The 7,071-nt window shown below is 30.5% G+C and overlaps 1 protein-coding gene across 2 annotated transcripts in view; it reads right to left on the reverse strand.

The window, feature by feature from the left end:
- The window catches only part of LOC126777635 (putative ferric-chelate reductase 1 homolog), a 34,847-nt gene extending 34,376 nt beyond the window's left edge, over window positions 1-471 (reverse strand). For both annotated transcript variants that reach the window (XM_050500745.1, XM_050500744.1), the window contains exon 1: window positions 198-471. The gene's annotated coding sequence lies outside the window, so the exon portion shown is untranslated. The remainder of the gene's footprint in view (window positions 1-197) is intronic.
- Between the last annotated feature and the right edge of the window lie 6,600 nt (window positions 472-7,071).

Raw genomic sequence — 7,071 nt, forward strand, 5'->3', positions numbered from 1 at the left:
ACAACATACAAATATAAATAATCATATTCATCAATGACTAAAGCAAATTAAATTCTTGTTTTTTTTTTTTTGCTCATTATGAAGTCATTACTAATGAGGTAATGCATGAAAGTATATATGTAAAACTTTATTTTTTAATTGACATAACATTACACAATTTTATTCAAGAAAACATATTTCAATTTTAAAGTACTTACGAAAAACCGGTCCAGCACTCGCAAAACTCGTAAGATTTCTAAACACTCCCCAATTTTCACATAAAACAACTCACACGTTTTAATACTGTTTCTTCTATAATAAATAAACTTAAAACTGTTTCTATCACAAAGTTCACAAGAATAAATCTTCGAATTGCTATTTTATCTGATGTGAATGAAAGTACTATTAATATAACAGTAGTTTTAAAACTTTTTTAAACAAGCGATCGGCGTAGTTTTTACTGTTCAAATTAAACAACCTTCGCCCGCGAAAGTATTAAGCGACTGCCGACTGACAGTGGGAAGTTTCAGTGTTACAAGTATACGTTAAATTCCGTTAACATGATTATGATTATTACATCATGATCACAATTTTCCCCGTTTATATCTTATTGTTAAAAATTCATTGCTTGCATTATTTTGTAAATATTTATTGAACTTATTCTTGGGCAAAATAAAATCAGATTAATGATTAACGACTGTAGCAAGAGTGATATTTAAGGCAGCGAGTGAGTCAAGTAAGTGCCCCAGAGTATTTCAGTATCAATCAAAATTAACCTGTAATCGTGATTAATGGTTACACATTGTAATCGTAATCGTTAATCGGATTTTTTATATTGCCTAAGTCTGATTTAACTTGTGTTATTAACTTTTTTTTATTTATTTATTCAAATACCTAATGTTTTTATTGTTAACCTTATGCTGAAGTATTAATTTTTATATGTATAACTTGTTGCACATTTATATTTATTATTTATATTTATTTTATTTATTATTTATAAATATTACATTTCCAAATTTTACTGCAAAAGATAGATAAATTAATAAATAATATATTCATAGCACAGTAAAACTACACATTTTGAAACAAAACTTACTTGTAATAATAGTATAACTTGTTAAATTATTAGTAATTACTATTAACGTACTATTACCGTTATGACCATTTTGCACTTTTGTATGATATAATTTTTTTTTTGCCTGGCAACATTGTCAGAGGAATGACCGGTCGGCAATGAAGCGTCTAACGGCATTGTGCCATAGGAAAGTGGTAACAGTCCGATTTGAACGCACAGATTTGCGTATTTTGTTTTTGGACTTAAATAGTAGGGGGTTTTTACGTTGGAATGAATGAATCAAAAATACTTTAATTACAAACAAGTTTTACATTTTAATAGAGTTGAACGAAAATTAATGGTCGTTTATTTGTTATTTCATTAAATGATAAGTACGTAGTTATGTTAGCTCAAAGCATGAAGACAATAGAAGTAAATGCTTAATCAGCGGATTGTAACTCATTGTGTCATTCCATGCTTTGGGATCATGTCTTGGGAAACGATTTGTAAAAAAGAAAGGAACTAGACTTCGACTAGAGCATAAACCTCTGTTCGGTCGTGTCCATTTTAATTATAATTAAATATTTTAAAATTGAAATATTATATCTTTTTTTTAAAAAAAAGTCTGTCTTGCTTCCGCAAACTTATCTGGCGCAGCCAGTAGGATTGTTTCATATAAATTACAGCCTTCAGCTTTCTTAATAATTTTCGTCAAAATCCGTGAATAGTTAGGATCTGATCGAAGGTCTGTAAGAAACAATCCAGAACCAAATAAATAAGACAGTGAGTGAGGAGTCCAGGAGAAGACGATGCTGGTGACCGGTTGGTGAGTAGAACTTTTCACCTTCCTTTGCCTTTGTTATTTTGGGATAAGACTTCTAATATAACGTTTTCTGGTTTTCTTATATAATTTTATTTAATAATAGGCATGATGACAGTATTAAAGAATTAAAAAATAAATGAATTTAGAGAAGAAACTATTTTAAAAGGATTCTAAAAAATGATCCGATTTTAATATACACATTGAGATTAATAAGATTTTTAATAAAATAAAAGTATAAAATTCTGCAATCGGCCATTTTATTTGAAACACCAATCAGAGCGAATGACGTCACGCCTCTTTATCTATAACCGTTTCTCTTGAACAGTTGTTGTTTTTTCGCGTTTCAAAATTATTTTGCATCATTTAATTAGTTGTCGTTGATTATTCGCGTTTTTGTGAAGGAAATAAAACATCCAAGTTCTATCAATAATGGAACAAGATTTTGTTAAGACAAATTCCTCTATGCCTAGGATTTGTTGATGTTAGGAGAGTTTCTTTCATCAAATAAAGACTTTTGCTCATCTGAAATTTTCCTTTGCGAAATCTTCCTTGTAAGTACATTTTTATTTATCTATAGTGTTACCATAGTTTTTTTCTGTTAGCTATATAGTATTACTCGCATATGAAGAGCCCTTGTATTTTTACCAATAAGAACTTTTAAGACAATGTTTTATTTAGCTCCACTAATAGTGATTTTTGAATTTACATATTTAGGAATACTTCTATAAATCTAAATATATCATAAATATATAATAAATCTTTATGAATCTCTGCCTCAATTTGCAATTTCTTCAAAATGTCCTGTAACCATACTTTCGTTTAATTGCTTTTCAACTTCTTGAAGAACCATTATCTTTCGTTGCTTATATATGGTCGTTCTGCTTCTGTAGATTGTTCTTCGATCTGGTTGGCATTCGAACGTACTTTTACACAGAGGGACCGCACACCACTTGTAAACTTTGGAATTCATTTTTAACCTTAGGAAATACGCAATATTTTCTGATTTTCTTCATTGAATATAGACACAATTCAACATTTACTGTCGTTTATTGAGGCGTGACGTCACGTGCAGGCGCCATGACACCTGCGGGTGCTTTCGAGCGAAATTCAAAATAGGTAAATGAAAATACAATTATTTGCGTAAATAGTTAGTTTATTACTGAAATAAAATTATTTTCAGTAATAGTAGACGTGTACCTACATTATAGAAGGTTATTTCAAAATCAGTCATCATGTCTATTTGAATTTATATCGTGAGTGATTTTGTCTTAATGACAGTTTAATAAGTAAAAAAATCATATAGTTAAATTGTTTAATTTTTTTTTAAATTTTATTAGTTAAGGTTGAAGTGTGTAATAATTTTAATTAATATATTTTTTTATATAAAATCGAAATGGATCATATAACTCAGATTCCTAACGAAATTTTAAAATTATTTTCTCTTTTTGGTGGCGATAAACGCCAATTAAACTTATTTATAAGAAAATGCGAATATGTAATAAGTAAATTTAAGGCAGTGATGCACAAAATGTATAGGTGTATTATGCATAGCATCACTAGTCGCTTAGTAGACAAGGCTTCGCTTATCAGCGAACACGAGGATATTGTATCATGGAATGAATTTAAAGATTTGTTAATTCAACACTTTGGATACACGCGAAGTGAGGAATGTGTTGCGATAAAATTAGAAAATTTATAAATAAATTCAGGATAAAGTTACCTCGATTTTTGCAATAGAATTCAGTCGGTACGTTCGATACTTTTATCAAAAATCAATCAAATATTAAACGGAGATATTAAGCAGAGTAAAATAGTTATTTATAATAATATGTCACTTAATGATTTACCAGAAAATATTGTCAGAATAGTTAGGCTAAAATCGCCGACATCATTAGAGAGTGCGTTAAGTATTCTATTGGAGGAGGTGAACTTTCGCGAACAATACAATCAACGAAGTAAAGTGTCAAATTCAAAGGTTAATAACTGTTTTAATCAATCAACATATTTTAAGCCTAATAATAATTTTAATTTTTTTAATAAACCAAATTTATCTATGCAGATTTACCCGTCTAACCAACAACACCAATTTAAATTTGGAATACCGCATGTAAACCAAAGACAACCTATGCATATGCCTACAGGTTTTAGACCAAATTTATCTCCGTATAGATTCGGAATTGCTACAGGACCACAAATATCACCACCAAGGATTAATCCTCAATACGGACACCGACCTATACAACAGTTAGGTTACCGTCCACCTTTTAATAGTAATAATTATAGACCCCAAACACTATTTGATTATAGGCCTAACTTACATCAAGACGGAACAGGACAAAATGACGTGTCTATGAGAACCGTAGTACAAAATAAACCGACTTTCCCTATTAATGAGACATATGTATATGACTATAATTACTATGACAATTAAAACTATTACGACCCTGACAGAAAATGAGCCATGTGAACATAACTATAACGACATAACATATTACAATGACAGACGAACATACTACCAATAAAAATTCTAGTGACCTTGATAATGAAAATAAGGTAAATTGCGAAAAACACCTAAAACTACCATACATATATATATCAGAAATAGATGCGAAATTTATGATAGATACTGGAAGCACGCATTCTTTCATAAGCCCTGAAAAGGCATATAACTATTTCAACAACTTTATTTCATATGAACCATTTGATTATGAACCACCAGCACTCACAATAAAACTATTAACATCCCTTTAATACCAATGTTCAATGGTAATCATTTTCAAAAAAAATTTGTGTTTGATATAAAATATGATGGATTGATTGGTAACGATCTCTTAATACAGTTAGGAGCAGTTATCGATTTAAAGAATAAAATATTGAAAACAAATTCATCAAGGATTCCTGTAATATATAATAACAAAGAATATATTCTTGAACTTCTACTGCGTTCTGAATCAAGGGTATCCTTACCAACGAATCAGCATTCTGGTGATGCAATAATTAATTTTTTGAATCTGAATTTTGTAAGGGCGTGAGAATGCCAAGTGCGATAGTAAAATGTGTAAATAGTTATGCAAAAACAGTTATTCAAAATACCTTAAACGAATCCATAACATTGACTATTAAATCCCCATTCGAGGTATCAAAGTATGAAAATATCGAGTGCAAGGTCAATTATATGAAAAATGAAAGAGAATTAGGAGAAAATCAATTATTATTAAAAAATCTAAATAAGTTAAGGTTAAATCACATGAACGAAGAAGAGAAAAATAAAGTATTTTCTCTTTGTAAAGAATATAAAGACATTTTCTATTGCGACCAATTACCTTTGACATTTACGAATGAAGTTAAACATTTTATTAGAACGCACAATGAGGATCCTATATATGTAGCCCTATAGATAAGCCCCTACACAAACGGAAGAGATAAAAAGTAATTCAGGAATCTTATTCGCCATGGAGTGTACCCGTTCATATTGTTCCTAAGAAAATGGATGCCTCTGGGAAAGTAAACTATAGAATGGTTGTAGACTACCGACTACCGAATGAAATAACCATTAACGATAAATACCCTCTTCCAACATTACGGACTTATTTAATAAGTTAGGTAAAAGCGTGTATTTTTCTATGTCAGACTTAGCTAGCGGATATCACCAAATAGCAATTAACGAATCTGACAGACAAAAAACCGCTTTTAGTATTCAATCAGGACATTTTGAGTTCTTAAGAATGCCATTTGGTTTAAAAACCGCCCCAGCGACGTTTCAAAGGGCGATGGATAACATTCTCAAAGGTTTATATACATATTTTCACCTAGCTTAAAAGAACATATTAAAAGCCTTAGAATACTTACCCGTCAAATAGGGCCAGGCTTATAAAAAGGAAAATAAATGGGTTATTATTAAACTATTAGACTTAAGTTCCATATTTGCCTATTTACAGTTTAATATAAATAGATATAGTGATTTTTATAAGTTAATATAATACAGACACGCCGTATATGCATGAATTTAGTAACACGAAAATGCAAGTAGAATACTTAAAAGTTATAACTATAGAAAAGGTAAAACAAATTATACCAACTAAAAGAGGTATATATATATTTCGTAGAGGTTTGCTTAACCCATTCTATTATAAAATCAATAACTGGTAGTTTATTGATTTTATAATAGAACCCAGATCACGAAAACGCGCTTCGCTTTGATCATTTTATTAATAAATTTAATGGCAAACAAAATTTACTTGATAATAAAATTACACTGGTTTCCAAAATGTTGGACTATTCTATTAATAGTACAGAAATTTTATATAACAATTCTTTAATCATTAACGAATGTTTAAAACGCGTAGAACTAATGTTGAAGGACATAGCAACCAAAGAAGAAAATGCAATATACTTACTTATGTTTTGGGTATGTATAGCATGTTCATTAATAACTTCCGTTCAATATATATAACGCTCGATGAGATGGAAACAGCCTTATCTTTTAGTAAAATTTCTGTGCTACATCAATCTATAATTAATACAACCGAATTGATTTTAAGAAAAATTTCATAGTTTAATGTATCCTGTAACTGAAAGTAATATGATTAAGATAGAACAAACATTGTCCGTTAAAGCGTATGTAAAAGGAAACCAGATAACATTTATTATGGAAGTCCCTCTTACAGATAATAATATATTTCATTATTATGAAATGTATTCATTACCTATTTTGGACCAAGTTAAAAATGAAACTTTTATCATTATTCCCGAATATCCCTTCCTTATGGTGAAAGGTTCATAATACTTGCCGGTCGCGTCTCCACCTCAAGAAATTCTCGGCGATAACCAGTACATGCACTGAACATAATATCGTACCCTACTCAGCGATAACGTGCATGGAACAGTTAATGCAGTTTCACAGTAATCTAAAGCAATGTCTTTTTTTTTTAATAGAATAGGAAGGTGGACGAGCATATGGGCCACCTGATGGTAAGTGGTCACCAAACGCCCTTAGACATTGGCATTGTAAGAAATGTCAACCATCGCTTAAAGCCAATGCGCCACCAACCTTGGGAACTAAGATTTTATGTCCCTTGTGCCTGTAATTACACTGGCTCATTCACCCTTCAAACCGGAACACAACAATATCAAGTATTGCTGTTTTGCGGTAGAATATCTGATGAGTGGGTGGTACCTACCGAGACGAGCTTGCACAAAGACCTACCACCAGTAA

This window comes from Nymphalis io, chromosome 23, assembly GCF_905147045.1.
Source record: "Nymphalis io chromosome 23, ilAglIoxx1.1, whole genome shotgun sequence".
Lineage (NCBI taxonomy): Eukaryota > Metazoa > Arthropoda > Insecta > Lepidoptera > Nymphalidae > Nymphalis > Nymphalis io.